Below are 19,330 nucleotides of genomic sequence, written 5' to 3'. Positions count from 1 at the left end.
TGTACTCGGAAAGAGTTTTTAGTGCAGCGGGGAACCTGGTCAGTGAGCGGCGAAGGAGGTTGCTTCCTCATAACGTTGAAAAAATGATGTTTATAAAAATGAATAATCAATTCCTCAATGAAGTACAGCACTGCCCTCCAGATAGTACAGAGGGACCTGTGGTTGTGCAGTCCAGCGGGGACGAATTGATAATGTGTGATGAGGAGGAAGTACACACTGTAGGGGGAGAGGAATCAGAGGTTGAGTATGAGGACGACATCTTGCCTCAGTAGAGCCTGTTTAGTCTGTACAGAGAGAGATGAATAGCTTTTTTGGTGTGGGGGCCCAAACAAACCAATCATTTCAGCCAAAGTTGTTTGGTAGGCCCTGTCGCTGAAATGATTGGTTTGTTAAAGTGTGCATGTCCTATTTCAACAACATAAGGGTGGGTGTGATGGCCCAAGGACAATTCCATCTTGGAACTTTTTTTTTTGCATTATATGACCAATCAACAGTCGTTTGCCATGTTCAAAAAGTAAAACCAAATTTAAACAAATTCAAGAAATTAAACCAAAAGTAAAATGCCCTGTCATAATTTAAAACAAGAGGTATTGACGTGCTCTAAAACTACTGTATTGTTGTTTATATTTTATAAACACTACACTTGAAAGCTTGAGTCTTTCAATGAAAAAGTAACTGTCCATTACACAAATATTTGCAACAGGGACAATTTTAGGGTTAAGAAAGTCAACTAATAACACTTCGACGCTGTCTGTCCTTATAAACACTACACTTGGAAGTTGGAGGAGGTATTGTGGCCCCGGCACCAAATTTACTACCGGGGCCACTCCACTGTGCAGTCCATATTTCGGTGTATCAGATATTAAACAACGGTGACAGTTGATGCCCAATTTTTTAATTATATTGTTGGCGCTGTAAAAAATTGTGTTCCGGGCACACCACACTACGCAGTCCATACCCTTTTTTGGTGGAATTCTGACCCGTGGAGGGTTTTTTAATTATATTGTGGCCTCTGTACCAAATTGTGTACCGGGGCCACCACACTACGCAGTCAAGATAGATAGATGCGTATCATAGATAAAGTACATTCAGTGGTGTGGGGCAAATTGAAAAATATTCTAAATGCACTGACATTATCAAAAACAAGAGGTTTTCACACGCTGAAACTCCAACATGTATATGATGGAGAGGATGGAGGAGCAGCCGTATGTGCAGTGTAATGCAGACCTGTTGAAGGTTTTTTTATATATTTTATTGTGGTGCCCAGTGCCCACTACTCTACTCAGTCCAGATACTATTTTTGGGTGTAATTCTGACCTGTTGAAGGTTTTCTATATATTATATTGTGGTGGCCAGTGGCCAGTCCTCTATGCAGTCCAGATACTATTTTTGGGTTTAATTCAGACCTATTGAAGGTTTTCTATATATTTTTTATTGTGGTGCCCAGTGCCCACTACTCTACGCAGTCCAGATACTATTTTTGGGTATAATTCTGACCTGTTGAAGGTTTTCTATATATTTTTTATTGTGGTGCCCAGTGCCCACTACTCTACGCAGTCCAGATACTATTTTTGGGTGTAATTCTGACCTATTGAAGGTTTTCTATATATTTTTTATTGTGGTGCCCAGTGCCCACTACTCTATGCAGTCCAGATACTATTTTTGGGTGTAATTCTGACCTGTTGAAGGTTTTCTATATATTTTTTATTGTGGTGCCCAGTGCCCACTACTCTACGCAGTCCAGATACTATTTTTGGGTGTAATTCTGACCTGTTGAAGGTTTTCTATATATTTTTTATTGTGGTGCCCAGTGCCCACTACTCTACGCAGTCCAGATACTATTTCTGGGTGTATTTCTGACCTGTTGAAGGTTTTCTATATATTATATTGTGGTGGCCAAGGGCCAGTCCTCTATGCAGTCCAGATACTATTTTTGGGTTTAATTCAGACCTATTGAAGGTTTTCTATATATTTTTTATTGTGGTGCCCAGTGCCCACTACTCTACGCAGTCCAGATACTATTTTTGGGTGGAATTCTGACCTGTTGAAGGTTTTCTATATATTATATTGTGGTGGCCAGTGGCCAGTCCTCTATGCAGTCCAGATACTTGTTTGGTGGAATTCAGACCAGTTGAGGGTGTATTTATTTTATTGTGGCCCCGGTATCAAATTGGGTACCGGGGCCACCCCACTACGCAGTCCAGATACTTGTTTGGTGGAATTCAGACCAGTTCAGGGTTTTATTATTATATTGTGGGGACCACTCTATACCACACTACCACTCTATACCACTCTATTTAATACTTTAATTCTATTACTAATTCCCATAAAGAGGAACTGCCGCTTCTAGTTAATACTTTAATTCTATTAGTAGTTACCATAAAGAGGAACAAAATAAACCAATTTTACCAAAAGTATATTATGACTTACAAACACTACACTTGAAAGATGGTGCCTTTAAATGAAAAAGTCAGTCTTCATTGCACGACTATGTGCAACAGGGACAGTTTTTGGGTTTACAAAGTCAACCAATAACACTTCGACCCTGTCTGTCTTTAACATACTTGATGGGATCTCAATGACGAATGGTCTGTACCATGTTTGGAGGAGGTATTGTGGCCCCGTTACCAAATTGGGTACCGGGGCCACTCCACTATGCAGTCCAGATAGAGGTGTATCAGATATTAAACAACGTTGACTGTTGCTGCAAAAATTTTAAATAATATTGTGGGGAACACTACACTACGCAGTCCATAAACTTTTTGGGTAGAATTCAGACCTGTGTAGGGTTTTTTAATAATATTGTGGTGACCCACTCCTCTACGCAGTCCAGGTACATTATTGGTGCGAATCATACAAGTTCAGGGTTTTTAATTTATATTGTGGTGACCCACTCCTCTACGCAGTCCAGGTACATTATTGGAGCGAATCATACAAGTTCAGGGTTTTTAATTTATATTGTGGTGACCCACTCCTCTACGCAGTCTAGGTACATTATTGGAGCGAATCATACAAGTTCAGGGTTTTTAATTTATATTGTGGTGACCCACTCCTCTACGCAGTCCAGGTACATTATTGGTGCGAATCATACAAGTTGATGGTTTTCTTATTATATATATTGTGGTGACCCACTCCTCTACGCAGTCCAGGTACATTATTGGTGCGAATCATACAAGTTCAGGGTTTTTAATTTATATTGTGGTGACCCACTCCTCTACGCAGTCCAGGTACATTATTGGAGCGAATCATACAAGTTCAGGGTTTTTAATTTATATTGTGGTGACCCACTCCTCTACGCAGTCCAGGTACATTATTGGTGCGAATCATACAAGTTCAGGGTTTTTAATTTATATTGTGGTGACCCACTCCTCTACGCAGTCCAGGTACATTACTAGAGCGAATCATACAAGTTCAGGGTTTTTAATTTATATTGTGGTGACCCACTCCTCTACGCAGTCCAGGTACATTATTCGGTGCGATTCATACCAGTTGATGGTTTTCTTATTATATATATTGTGGTGACCCACTCCTCTACGCAGTCCAGGTACATTATTGGTGCGAATCATACAAGTTCAGGGTTTTTAATTTATATCGTGGTGACCCACTCCTCTACGCAGTCCAGGTACATGTTTTGGTGCGATTAAGACCAGTTGATGGTTTTCTTATTATATTGTGGGGACCACTCCACTACGCAGTCCAGAAAGATAGCTCGTTGCTACGTTTTGGACTAAGAACTATATTGTGAGGTGTTCAGAATTCACGGTAAATTAGTGGAAATGCTTGTTATTGAATGTTATTGAGGTCAATAATTGCGTAGGAGTGAAAATAAGCCCAAAAAATAAGACCAAAAACCTTAAATCCGAACCAAAACCTTTCGGCAGGTGTTTTGCGAAACAAATCCGAACCCAAAACATCGAGAAAATCCGGATCCAAAACACAAAACACGAGACCTCAAAAGTCGCCCGTGCACATCCCTAATATAAATATATACATACACACACACACACACATACACATATATACATACACACACACATACACATATATACATACACACACACATACACATATATACACACACACACACACATATATATACACACACACACACACACACACACACACAAACACTCCATCTTACTATTTGCATCAGTGCAGTACAATATTGTAAGATCATGGTATTGAGTTGTTGGAAACGTTACTCAATGAAAACACTACAATACAGTGAACTGACAAATATATAGACAGAAACACAACCACTACACTACTTCCTATGACTAATTTTTAAGATACATTCTGCAAAATCCAGTGAAAACAATCATTTGTTTTCCTGTGTAACAATATATTACAGTCAATCACCAGTAAACAATTAGGCACTTAGGGCCGGAGTCATTAAGGCACACATACTGAGCGCATGGTGCAGTTGTTTTCAACTGATCTTAAGATACGTGTGGGGTTGACTATGGCTGTACGTTCACTTTGTTGTACTAGACCAGACACTGCAGGATGCGTTCAATACGTATGTGGAATATGACATCTCAAATGAATGCATAAAAAATATATATATTAATCAATGAATATTACTTGTCAATAATATAGTCATTTATGACTAGTAATGGCAATTTTGTACAATTTTTACTGTACATAAAATACATTTTTACAGTTGCTCCTGAGTGCAGACACATATTATAACATGCATATGATACTGACTCAGGACTTAAACTAGATCCTTAGCTGGTGCAAGGGATTCCCGCTGAAAAACAAGGAACTTTCACACTCGCAGAGCTTCACTGCGATGTGGCTGCATTCGCTTCAGTTTGGCATACCCACAATGCATTGAATATGGGCACACGCCCCTTCCCCGCCCTGTTCAATACTTGAAATTGTAGACCGTCGTAACTGTCATTTGCCATAAGCAACAGACTTGTTTTCGCTGACGGCCGAGTGTCCTCGTTCTGGGCATGCGCAGAAGGGAATTGTGTACGATACGCACAAAAACAGAGATACGTGCCTTAATGACTCAGGCCCTTAGTGAAGGTCTTATAGTATCATAATCCAACGTTAAAAACACTATGGGCCTGAAGAGTTGGACGTAGCTTACAAAAAAAAACCACAGATGCACTTACTTGTGTATGCAGAGCTGCACATATTCAAGGTTGCCTGTGACTTTGCATAAGACGTTTAAAGTGTATCATACACATTAAACATATCACCATGCAGTAGAGATAGCAGTCATCATCATCAATTTGATGATTACTGGCATTTCTATGTTTAAAAAAAAAAATGAAAAAAGAAAACCCAGTATCTAGCAAAAATGCTACCAGCATAGGCTGTAGCGGCAAATCGCTACCAGCACTAGGCTAGACAGGCTGGACTGGTAACGCTATAGAAGGGAAACCTGCAGCATGGGGCAACCCAGCTATAACATCAACCAGCCCTAGCCCGTTCAACACGGGGCTCAGTTGCTTAGGAGAAAGGGGCCCACAAGCAAAGACCGCCTCTCCTATCAAAAAACAGCCCTTCTTCCCTCAACCCTGGTGTGGTGGGTGTGTGGTAATGACATAGTTAAAAAAATACACATAAAAGTGGGGTTTTTGCTGAAGAACCACAGGTCCCAGCAAGCCCTGTTATGCCTAAATTGATAGGGTATGCTGGGTATTTATTTATTTGGTTTTGGTTTTTTTTCACTCTAAGTTGTGCGCTGATGATCATCAGCAACACATACGCCTCCTGACATGCGAATCTACTGGTGCTTTCACCTCTGCATGATAAGGCCCTTTATGTAGGGAAATGCAGATTTTACTTGTGTCAATCTCTACATGAAGTTTGTTAAACACACTGCAGTATTCATCGTGAAACTTATCAAAATACATGGGCAACTCTGTACAATTTCGTTACCTATAAATGTGGCCAGATTGGACAAAGATTTGGTCAAGAAGAAGATTGCCAAATTCAGCCACTCATCCTTGGGTCAAACACCCTGATCTTAAGGGACTAAGCTACTGCAGTCAACCGCCCAATGACTACACATGCTGGTAGATTATGGTTTGGAGCAGATTTCCTGATCATTGCTGATCAACTCCAGTGAAACGGAGCGGACTCTCATTATGGGCCCAAACTTGTAGTGGGTTTGGGGCCAATTTGGTCTTCAAATTCCAAATTGGCCAATCAAATCAATGTGTGTATCACCATCTTAAGACTAATGACTGTCATTGCAGTGAGCTTATCTGAACCTACAGGAAACAGATAACAGAAAACGCAAGTTTATAACGAGATGCATACATTTACATACAATGTAAAATTATCTTAACGCTACCCTTGCCCATGCTTATTTGATGGGAAAATTTGATTATTTTCACTTAAATGGCCAAATAACACTATCTTCACATATCAAATCCGATCAATTTGTAATGGGATTGACCAACCCTGAAGAAGAGGACAGATCAACCAGATTTATTGCCTGATACAGTCATTTGTCTTCGGTCATTCGCCAATCCGGCCATATGAACATATTGGACAGTGTGTGGCCATACTAACTACTGCCAGGGAAGTACTTTTAGATATATATTTGTTAATGTCACACATTATCATCATCACCATTTATTTATATAGCGCCACTAATTCACTGCTCCATTGGAGCTTACAGTCTAAATTCCCTAACATACACACATAGAAGTGAACAGCAGAAGTGCTAACCACTTAGCCACAATGCCTTTTCATATTAACTTAACTTGTATTTTATGCTTATCAGCTCTTCAAGATACAACATAGAACATATTATATATATATATTTTATCAGTTTTAAATTAACCATTATCCTAATCCAGCAAGAGACACTACAAATTACCTACTACACTGTAATCTTCTACTAATTACAGATAAAGTTCAATGGAATGACACCTTCTGTTAAGCTAACATTCAATCCTTTCATAGTTGAGTCAACTTGTCTATCTTTATCTTCTTCGGACAATCCTTGCCATTTAGGGACACCCTACATATTGTATTTTAGCGAACCATAACCATCCCTAATGTTGCTAGAAAGGAAGACGTAGGTTCAACAGCATTGACAGGTGAGAAGAAATCGGGACTCCCAGATTCCTCCTGTAGAGGAAGCTAGATGTGTATAGAGCTCAGCTACTGCTTGAAGTAGCCACCAGGAACCACAAAACATTTTCTATATACTGACAAGAAGTTTGCATTTCGTGCCCAGTTTTCACTGCCACTCCCTGATGTTAGTAGTGGCAATAGGCAACCCCATAAAGAGACAGCAAGAACCAGTAAAGTTAAAAAATAATGGAAAATACAGACAGCATAACATCATCCAGGACTGGACATATCATTGTCATCTGTCCATGTCCATAGAGACTAAGAATTGTGCAGTGGAAGATGTTCCAATTATGCACTCTGCAATCCATCTACAATGATTCCCCATAAGTGTGTTGTCCAGGACAACCTGATCTCCAGTGCATCAGCCAGGGATTATTTAAAAACGGATTACTGGAATAAACATTGCTGTAGAAATATGCAGTAGCCAGAGCTGCAGATTTCTACATTTGCCGGAAACATTGGTCACGTTATAATAAGGTTTTTCGTGTAGAAGTGGCACCTGCCACTGTAATAGTACAGTTTTACAGAACGCTGTGCTTGGAGATATAAATCCAGGAACCAGTTCTAGAAGGTCCTTGTCCACTGCAGTGCTATTGGGGGGAAATGTTGTAGCAGACACCCTCTGAGGGTTCTGGTAGCATATGCATGAAGATACAGGGCTACTATAATGTCAACACATTACTCTCATCTGTAATTTCACAGAACTAGTACATGGTATGTGGCACATGGCTGGTAAATTAGGTGTGCAGTATAGTATGTAAAATGTATGGGCATATGGCTCAATGCATGGAAACTATGGCTGGTATAACACACATAATGAGATGCCACAGCCGGTAACGTGCACAGCCGTAATGTACAACCTCTGTTTTTTTGTGTAATGTGCCTCAATTTGGAGGTTATTAAATTGCTGGCTCCTAAAATTTGGTCCTGGTTCCTAACCTATGTCCAGGTCTAACTGACTTATTTTACTCTGATCCCATCCCACATCATGAAATATAAATTTCCCATAGCAAGCTGATGATTTTCTCTACCACTAGAACACAACACAAAAGCCTCTCACAAAAGACTAATAAAACATCAAATGATACACTCTGCTACCACAGCACTAGTACATCAAAAACTACTTTTTAATAACCCAGCTCTGAGACATTACAATCTCATAATCCAGCACTAAGACTTTATTTAATAGAGCACAGCTACTGTATTAACCCAACACTACAATGTACATATCAATTAAGAAATACAGACAGACAGTGTAACATTCTTTTAAACCATCTCTGAAACCACAAAACTCCCACCGCTAATCTAACCAGCCTGACTCAAGAATACTTTATTGTCTGTTAACAGAGAGCATATATAGTACTGGCCCATAATTGAAACAATACAGTAAAACATATACAGCAACACAGACAATGAATAGTTCTCCATTTTAAGCCATTATTTAAAAACTCAGTACAGAAAATGATACTAGTATAGCAAAAAAAAGACACAGTAATCAATACTAACCTAGCTGACACACACACATGGCCACACATGTTACTAGACCAACACATTTACAGTTTACTAACAATCAATGAGACAACACAATGAAATTTCTACTTCCACTGCAAACACTGCACATCATAACACCCACCAGTCTCTTGTTTTGACTAGACATCTTTTGGTGACAAATGTCCTTGACCCTCATTATTTCCATATTGCCCCATACATTTAATTGGTTACAAAACAAATGTGTCTAGCTTCAACATTCAAGGTAATAACATCCAGGGTGCATCTGTGATTTGTATAGCAAATTGTTTATATCCAGAAAGGTATTTGTACGGAACTGAAAAACTGAGATTACAGATGAGTAAAATGTCCACAACTGTTCTGGTAACTATTTGCCTCCTTCTGCATTTGGGTGCATAATGTCACCCATACCTTTGGCAGAATTTGGCTTTAAATATTTTATGCGAAATTCCCTATATTACTTTCATTCTGCCCAGAATTTCCATTATTGTTTTTGATCTAACTGGAATGTCCCTATTCTGTTTGTTCTGCCGTGGATAGAGTCTTCAAAGACTCTATCCGCGATTCACACCTCTACAATACAGCCATGAAATTCGATTTCTCTTCCACAACCAAGCTCTATGCGCTGTACAGTTTACTAAGACTGTGTGGTATGGCACTGCAAAATCCACCACTTAGTCTACATACCATTAACAATATGCACTGTGCAACACCTCATATCTCAATAAAATAGCAGTACTGAGACATTAATAATATAGTACAACATGCAAGTAAAGATAAATCATCAGCCTGTTGTCAGTACCATATACTGCTCTACAACAACAACAACAACAACATTAACACACCCACCAACTCAAGTGCAACCTTTACGGCTTGTTCACACATATGCCTTGCGAACATGGATAATGCATGCTTTAGAGATGCATTTGTAACAAGCTCTGCATGTGTTGCACCTTTCTATTGTATTGGTAGCACGCATTAGCGCATTGGAAATTGGTTGTGTCTTGAAGCGCAGCAATGGGAACAAAACCATAAAAATCTGTGCATTCTAAGTTTAATACATTTTTCCAGGTATTAGGAAAGGAAAAGCACATTAATAGCATATAGGTGTAAATGAGCCCTCACTCTACTATTTAGGTCTAAGATACCTAAAGCATCCTGTAGTAGTCCAGGCACTGTGATATTCTAGTAGCCAAGACACCATATAGCACAATCTTAAGACCTACTGAAGGGCTTGCATAACTTCCTACTAAGCTGACATGAAAAAACTAGGCTGTCTTCTTTACCAATTAGGAAGCTGGGACAGAGATACCATTCAACACACTTAAACCTGTGCATGAGGCTGGATTTATGTAGCACACAGCCTTATCTACTCCACTGACTTCAAAGCGCATTATAAGTACTGAATGTTTTTTTGGACTCTTATCAAGTGCTTACTACACTTATTAATACAAGAGTGTTGCTATCAATTACTTGCTGTATTAACAGAACGTTTATTGCGTTCTGTAAGTAATGTCAATTCTAATAATGCCTTACCTGTCAGGGAGATGTCATAGATCTCTGTCACTCACAGCTCATTGCTAAGAGTTCTCCAAACCTACAAAAAAAAGTAATAGCACAAGTTACTTAACATATGGACACATGGCCAAATGGATGTTACAGGACAGGCAGGTGTTCCCTGTAACATAAATTAGATCCTATATGTTATTGTATTAGTAAATTATTATAGTATAGCATGCTGGATAATATGCTTCAGTCCCGAAGATGCCTCCCACTTGTTTGCCTAGTAAAAACTATAATTATCGCAAAATTGAAAAACAATTAGCTATTTTTTTATAGCAAATGAATATATATTTTTCAAGCATGGGCACTCTTTAATTAACAGCATCTTTCCTTTTGAAATATTATGGTTTGATTAAAAAAAAACCTGTTATAATCACAACATAACTGGCTTTAGAATTCCGAGTAGAAATCCGATTGCTGCAAACTGCTTAGTCAGAATTCTAAAGACAGATGTGCTGCGAGTATAGAAGTTTACAGCAAACTCGGATGAACATATTCTTTCATGTTCAGATATCAAACAATCACTAAGTGAGAAAAATATTATTTGGCTGTAATAAAGCTGCTATACATTTTTTCATTACACAATAGTTCTTGAAATGCTTTATTTCTGTCAGATATTACGATTTCCTTAAAAAGCTCCAAACTTCCATGAATGTATAGAAAAAAGTGTCTTAATGTTTTTTTTTTATTTGTTTGTTTGGGTTTTTTTTTTGTTAATTGTTTAAAAAAAAGGTATTTAGAACTTGCTTTCTTCCCGTAGTTCTTATTTTAATGGGTAAATCCAGTGGATACCATACAAAGATAAGCAACTGTTGGAATGTCAATTAAAAAAAGAAAGAAGAAAAGGAGTATCCACTACTTACATGTACTATGTTCATTGTCTATAGATCAAAGGAAATTGTCGTCATTTGAGTCTTATTATTATTTTTTATTTATGAGGCGCCACAAAGGGTCTGCAGAGAGTTTTTCCATTCAATGCAAACAGGGGAATGACTACCCTTCACTACACTCCTGTTTCTATCTAGCAGATAGATGCTGTTGGTAGGAGATTCAACTGACAAGGTTTTCTGTCGTCAGGACCATGGATGCTGAAGAGCTCGCAATGTCCTGGGTGCTGGGGCTCAGCATACTGTGAATTAAGTCAATATATTGTGGGGAGGGAATGAGGAGAACCCAGCGGTCATAGTACATATCAATGTCAATGACCAAGTTAGAGGAATATAGATGACCCTCAAAAACAAGATCGGGGATTTAGGCTGTACATTTTAGCAAGGACCTGCAAGGTGGTCCACGTGCTACATCTGAAAGGCAAACAGAGGTTAGAAAGGTTAATAACTGGCTGAGAAATTAGTGTAGCAAGAAGGTTTTTGAGACAGATTTCTCTCTTTCCTCCAAGTTGGGCTGTACCTCAATGGGGAGTTAGCGGCTGTGCTGGGGAAAAGAAGTTTAGAATGCTAGAAGAGATTTTAAATTAGGAATTGGTGGGATGGGAAGGTGATGATAGCAGCAGTGTGGAATATAGTGTAGATACACAAAAGGGCTTCGTTGTGGAAGGAGAGGAGGGCACTACAACAGGGGTGGAAAAAGACTGAATATCGAGTGGCCTAGAATTAGTGTTTGCGACCACCTGGCAGCCACTGACTGGTTTGTCAGTCGCTGCCACTCACTGATTTGTCAGTGTTAGGACATAGAGATTTCATTGCAAATGGGGGTCTGCAGTGAAACCCCCCCCCACACATATTTCTTACCCCTGTCCCCCCCACAGATGGTTTGGTCTGACTCCAACCTGTAAGTGTTACAGGGCTGGAGCAGAGCAAGTGCAGTGGAAGAAAAAAAACATTGGATCTGCTGACAGCGCTGAAACATGAGCAGCTGATGGCTGGGCAGCGACTTTGGATGGATATAGCAAGTTTAGGAAGGATAGGGAAGGTACAAAAGAGAGGGGATTTTGTAGATGTAAAAACCTGTTTAAGACCTGTCCATCAGGAGGATATCTGAAGATTAAAACAACGTATACTTTTTATGGGTAGATATACATAGAGAAATAGACACTGGTAAAGTAATGATTGGGATTTGTTAAGCCAACTATATGACTGTAATGAAATCCAATTGTCATTACAAATTGAAAAGGCAGCAAAAAAGAATGCAGCCGTCCTTATGGGTTATTTTATCTATGCAGATATAAGTTAAGACAATACAATGCTTCTGGCAAAGGAAGCAGATTTATCTATGTTTAAAAACAAATAACTACCTTTATCAGTTGAGAAGAACCAACTAGCGGGAGCTTGGTTCTATGCAATAGAGCAAACATATCTAATGTACAGCTGAGTGGGCATTTAGGAATAGATATCTAAACATTAACACTTGACTTGACTTTCAATAAAATGTTTTATAACAGAGCTACAAAAACTATGAATTTTAGAAGGGCAAAGTCTCATCAGCTGAGAGAAGCACTGAAGCTTGTAGACTGGGAAAGTGGGCTTTTGAATAAAAGCAGAGACCAAATGGGATTTTTTTTAAAAAGTAAATAAATGCTTTTGCAAACATAACATATGGCAGTAGGAATAGAAGGCAACCAATGCAGTTAAATAAGAAAGTACTGGAGGTAAACAGAAAATAAATAAAAAAAAAAAAAAGTGCCTTTGAATAGTAAAAACTGAGGCAAATGAACGAAGTTCAGTAATTGATAGACCACTATTTATTACATTTGTGGACCCCTCATAACCAGGTCAATGTTACAAGAACTGTGTAAAGTATTTGAAAAAGGATCAAAATGGAAACCACAAAATTATAAACAGAAGTGTGAGTTTTGTCGAGGGTAAATTATTTGAAGGGATTCGGTGGGAGCACAAATTTGAAATATAACGTAGAAAAAAATTTCACCATGGTTTCATGAAGGACCGGTCATACCTAATAAATATGATTCGATTTCATGAGATTGTACAGTTTAAACTGGATCGTGCAATGGATGTGAAATATTTAGATATATTTGGATTTTCCAAAAGTGTTCGGTACAGACTCATAACACAATAGCATTAGGTCTAGCGGAAAACGTATGTACAGGAGTAAAAAGATAGAACACAAAAAGTAAATGGAACATATCTAGAATGGACTGATCCCAGTACTAATCACTGTACCACAGTGACCACTACTGGGTCCTGTCTTTTAATTAATGACTTTGTAAATGGTCTAGAATATAAGAGGTCTATATTTGGTGATGCCATTAAGATGAAAGGTTGTTAAGACAGAGCAGGATATTAACTTCCGACAAAAAATGGTTTAGGCATACTGGTAAACTGGTAAACGTACGGCAGATGAAATTTAATGTAGATATATGAAGGACTATGCTTATAAACCATGGTGATAACTACTCTATGTATGCATTACATGAAATCAACTGTGGAAAACAGAGATGTAAAAGGACTTCAAAACACTAGTTGACATAATGCCTGATAGCAGCACCCTGTGCTAAGGAGCCGCAACAAATAAAATCTTGGGTTGCATAAAAAGTAGGCTAAGTGCTCATAATACATGCATAGTATTACCACTGTATGGGACTTACTCATTTAGCCGCGATGTTCCCGCTAACATCGCAACTGCACACATTTTCAGGTACTATGGTACCTCAACATCGCTGATTTCTACTCATATCCCTATGGGGAGGAATAAGAAAAAGCAGCAACGATACATCACCGCTGAGTGACTTCGTGGCCGTTCCAGAGGCACTCTGCAGCTTATTGAATATGCCCCTATAATAGTACTTCGTTAGCCCACGTCTTGAATTAAAAAAAGGTACACTTTTGGTTATCACACCACAAACAGGACATATGAGCCCTCATGAGGGTTCAGAGGCAGGCAACCTCATTAATAAAAGGGAATGGAAAAAAGAGTTGCATTACAGAAAATATAGAAGAGGTTTGCTTATTTTGGAAAAAAGGGATCATCTATATTCAAGGGCCATAAAAATTTGTCTAACACATTTTTCATATCAAGAACCATACATAGGACAAAGGGTAGTACGGTGGCTTGGGGTGGGTACGTTATACCGGTGGTTGGAATTCCAACAACCAGAATAACACAAAATAATGCCAATGGTTCTAATTCCAAAATATATAAAATGTAGACTTACTATTGTGAAGACAGACCACATCTCCGATAGGACTTATTGACGGCTACTATACATTTTGAAAGAATGAAATGCCGGCACTTTAAAATTACGTAACTTGCCGGCATTTCCTTCTTTTGGAACATATAGAGGCCGTCAATAAGTCCGATATAATGACTACCACCGGGTAGCTTTGGTTTAGTGGTTAGCATTTCTGCCTCACAGCACTGGGGTCATGAGTTTGATTCCCAACCACGGGCTTATCTGTGTGAAGTTTGTATGTTCTCGCCGTATTTGCGTGGGTTTCCTCCAGGTGCTCCAGTTTCCTTCTACACTCCAAAAACATACTGGTTGGTTAATTGGCTGCTATTAAATTCACTTTAGTCTCGCTCGGTCTTTGTGTGTTAGGGAATTTAGACTGTAAGCTTCAATGGGGTAGAGACTGATGTGAGTGAATTCTCTGTACAGCGCTGCAGAATTAGTGGCACTATATGAATTGCTGATGATTAACTTGTTGACTGCAAGAAACTCTATTTCATGATCAGCATATAAAAGGGTTCTTTACTGTAAGGGTGGTTAACTACTGTAATTCCTTGCTACACAAGATCTTGCTTGCAAATTTACAAACATAATTTTACAAGAAATTGTGTCTGTATCTGTAATAAGTAAAGGACATTATGGGGATGAAGTAATTTATCCAATTGCCATCTTTGGAATAATTTTTTTTTTCCCCCTTTGAGGCTAAACTGAATTTTTAAAACAGGAACCCAATGGACCTGTGTATATATTTAACCTAACTATGAAACTATTTAATGGTTGTCAGCTAGGCTCAGACTGATCTTAAAAGTACCAGAAGATCCCTTGGTGGGCCTCAAGCCTAAATGAGCTTCTACATCAATAACATGAAAAGGTGACTTTATAGTATTTGTATATCGCAAACATGTGTTCTACATAAAATTATATTATATTAATCTCTACTTTGGATCCTTGTAAATTGATTTACTGCTGGGTCTTATGTAGCCATCAACTGTACTTTGCAAGGGGTACCTTAGTTTGTAAGTTATATCATATTTGCCATGAGTGCAGTGCACACAGATCCATAATTCAAGGGGGTCCCGCTCCAGACTTATGGTCCCACTTTGCAACTACAGTTGTACAGATATTGGGGTAGGGGACACCTGTGCCCTTGTCTGGCTGGTCTTATCGGGGCTGACCCTTGCCTAAAGGAGGCCAGCCCAGCTATTGGGTTCCTTTTTGGTGACTGGCCTCTCCACGATATTAAATGTCCTGCTGCTAAAAGAAGGGTCTGCCAGAAGAGGAGCAAGGTGCCTAGGTTATCAGGCAGGGAACTAAGCCAGTCAGGACAAGGGGCTGATACTCTTCCCGGATGGTCTGCCTGGCTACCCTCCTTTTCCTACTCTCTCCCTCTGCTCAGTACCTCAACTTCCTCTCTGGTCCTTTCCTTCCATCCCATTACTCACTCTCTCTCCACATGAGAAAGAACCCTTACTTTCAGCATACATGGGGCTGGTGTCTGCTACCCACATGTGCCGAGAAGACAGAGGAGGAGAAGTCGGACTCACACAGCAGCCTAGCAGGTAAGTGTGGTGGTGTGTAGTAATTTAATGTGGGAGGAGTCCATTAATGTAATGTACTGGAAACTAAGGTTATGTAGTGCGGCAAATAAACAAACATGGGGTGCTGGTCAGGGAGAATAATGTAATGTGGGGACCATTCACAAAATTTTGCAACTGTTTGTAGTTAATTGAATATGTATACTTTTTATTAAACGTGGAATGAATGGAGACTAAAAAAGCAATGTGGGGTCTCTAATGGTGGGAATAAATAATTTAACAACAGGACTAGTTGGGGGGGAACCCGTTAATGAAATGTGGGTGTTATTGATTTAACATTGGGGTTGTTGCAGGGTGGGATGCCTAGAATATTTACTCATTGCTTAGCTATTCAGGAGCTGAATCGTATCCATTTCTCTAGCAAACATGGCCCCAACATTCCAGGATATGGCCAAGCAGCAACAGAGCATAAAAAAACAGCGGCAACAGTTTTTGCAATCAAACTTGCAGTTAGTAGGTTGCGCTCTATTAGTTATTCATTATTTAGACATTTTTGTGCAAAGTAAACGGCATTACAAGCAAGCCATTACTTATAAAGCGAGCACCAGAAAAAGTTAAAAAACAGATCATTAAAGATAGAGATGAGCGCACTCGGATTTCCTGAATCCGAGCCCACCCGAACGTTGCCGATCCGAGTTGGATCCGGGACAGATCCGGGTATTGGCGCCAAATGAAAAATTGAAAGCGAGGCTCGGAGTCATAATCCCGCTGTCGGATCTCGCGATACTCGGAACCTATAAATTCCCCGCTAGTCGCCGCCATCTTCACTCGGGCATTGATCAGGGTAGAGGGAGGGTGTGTTAGGTGGTCCTCTGTTCTGGTAGATCTCGTGCTGTGCTGTTTAGTTCTGTGCTGTGCTGTGCTGTGCTGTGCTGTGCTGTGTTCTGCAGTATCAGTCCAGTGGTGCTGTGTGCTGTGCTCTGTCAATTTTGAGTTCAGTGGTGCTGCTGGGTCCTGTGTGCTGTGTCCTGTTCAGTCCAGTGGCCCTGTGTCCCGTGCTCTGTGCTTCTAAGGGCATAGTTATTTCCCCAATATTCCCAAGTGTTTAAAATTTTTTTAAAAAGTTAATAACAAAAAAAATACAAAAATTTTTTTTTAAAAAAGTTAAATTACAACAAAATTTGCAAAACCAATCCTGCAGTATAAGTCCATTGGTACTGTCTGCAATATTACCAGGTTCACACATTCTGCAGTAGCTTGTGCTACATATAATGGAGAGCAAAAATTTGGAGGATAAAGTAGGGAAAGATCAAGACCCACTTCCTCCTAATGCTGAAGCTGCTGCCACTATAGTCATGACATAGACGATGAAATGCCATCAACGTCGTCTTCGAAGCCCGATGCCCAATCTCCTAGTACAGGGCATGTAAAATCCAAAAAGCCCAAGTTCTCAAAAAAAAGCAAAAAGAGAAATTTAAAATCATCTGAGGAGAAACGTAAAGTTGGCAATATGCCATTTACGATTTACGTAGTGGCAAGGAATGGTTTAGGCCCTGGCCCGTGTTCATGACTAGTGGTCCATCTTCACCCACGGATCTTAGCCCTCCTCCTCCCCCCCCCCTACAAAAAATTGAAGAGAGTTATGCTGTCAGCAATAAAACAGCAAACAACTCTGCCTTCTAAAGAAAAATTATCACAAATCCCCAAGGCAAGTCCAAGGGTGTTGGTGGTTGTCAAGCCTGACCTTCCCATCACTGTACGGGAAGAGGTGGCTCGGGAGGAGGCTATTGATGATGTAACTGGCGCTGTGGAGGAACTTGATGATGAGGATGGTGATGTGGTTATTGTAAATGAGGCACCAGGGGGGTAAAAAACAGCTGATGTCCATGGGATGAAAAAGCCCATCGTCATGCCTGGTCAGAAGACCAGAAAAATGCACCTCTTCGGTCTGGAGTTATTTTTATCCAAATCCGGACAACCAATGTATGGCCATATGTAGCTTATGTAAAGCTCAAATAAGCAGGGGTAAGGATCTTGCCCACCTAGGGACATCCTCCCTTATACGTCACCTGAATAACCTTCATAGTTCAGTGGTTAGTTCAGGAACTGGGGCTAGGACCGTCATCGGTACAGGGACACCTAAATCCTGTGGTCCAGTTGGATACACACCAGCAACACCCTCCTCGTCAACTTCCTCCACGATCTCCATCAGATTGAGTCCTGCAGCCCAAGTCAGCAGCCAGACTGAGTCCTCTCCAATACGGGATTCATCCGAGGAATCCTGCAGCGGTACGCCTACTACTGCCACTGCTGCTATTGCTGCGGTTAGTCGGTCATCTTCCCAGAGGGGAAGTCATAACACCGCTAAGTCTTTCACAAAACAATTGACCGTCCAACACTCGTTTGCCATGACCACAAAATACGATAGTAGTCACCCTATTGCAAAGCGTATAACTGCGGCTGTAACTGCAATGTTGGTGTTAGACGTGCGCCCGGTGTCCGCCATCAGTGGAGTGGGATTTAGAGGGTTTTTGGAGGTATTGTGTCCCCGGTACCAAATCCCGTCGAGATTCCACTTCACTAGGCAGGCGATACCAAAAATGTACAGAGAAGTACGATCAAGTGTCCTCAGTGCTCTGAAAAATGCGGTTGTACCCACTGTCCACTTAACCACGGACATGTGGACAAGTGGTTCTGGGCAAACAAAGGACTATATGACTGTGACAGCCCACTGGGTAGATGCATCGCCTTCCGCAGCAATAGCAACAGCTGCATCAGTAGCAGCATCTACAAAATGGCTGCTCGTGCAAAGGCAGGCAACATTGTGTATTACAGGCTTTAATAAGAGGCACAACACTGACAACATATTAGAGAAACTTATCTCCCAGTGGCTTACCCCACTTAGACTCTCATGGGGATTTGTGGTGTCAGACAATGCCAGTAACATTGCGGGCATTAAATATGGGCAATTTTCAGCACGTCCCATGTTTTGCACACACCATTAATTTGGTGGTGCAGCATTACCTCAAGAGTGACAGGGGTGTGCAGGAGATGCTTGCGGTGGCGCGCAAAATTGCTGGACACTTTCGGCATTCAGCCAGTGCCTACCGCAGACTAGAGGCACATCAAAAAAGCATGAACCTGCCCTGCCATCACCTCAAACAAGAGGTTGTGACGTGCTGGAACTCCACCCTCTATATGCTGCAGAGGATGGAGGAGCAGCAAAAGGCCATTCAGGCCTACACAGCCACCTACGACATAGGCAAAGGAGTGGGGATGCGCCTGAGTCAAGCGCAGTGGAGACTGATTTCCGTGTTGTGCAAGGTTCTCCAGCCGTTTGAACTTGCCACACGAGAAGTCAGTTCCGACACTGCCAGCTTGAGTCAGGTCATTCCCCTGATCAGGCTGTTGCAGAAGCAGCTGGAGAAAGCGAGGGAGGAGCTGGTAAAGCATTGCGATCCAACAAAGCATG

At 40.4% G+C, this 19,330-nt stretch overlaps 1 protein-coding gene across 1 annotated transcript in view; it reads right to left on the bottom strand.

Moving 5' to 3' along the window:
* LINGO1 (leucine rich repeat and Ig domain containing 1) overlaps nucleotides 1-19,330 on the bottom strand; it is a 233,686-nt gene that overhangs the window by 176,500 nt on the left and 37,856 nt on the right. Inside the window, exon 2 of the mRNA XM_075208283.1 lies at nucleotides 10,153-10,213. The gene's annotated coding sequence lies outside the window, so the exon portion shown is untranslated. The remainder of the gene's footprint in view (nucleotides 1-10,152; nucleotides 10,214-19,330) is intronic.

Source organism: Mixophyes fleayi, chromosome 4 (assembly GCF_038048845.1).
Source record: "Mixophyes fleayi isolate aMixFle1 chromosome 4, aMixFle1.hap1, whole genome shotgun sequence".
Classification (NCBI taxonomy): domain Eukaryota; kingdom Metazoa; phylum Chordata; class Amphibia; order Anura; family Limnodynastidae; genus Mixophyes; species Mixophyes fleayi.
Note: the sequence above shows the minus strand (reverse complement) of the source record. Positions and strands in the feature narration are given on the sequence as shown.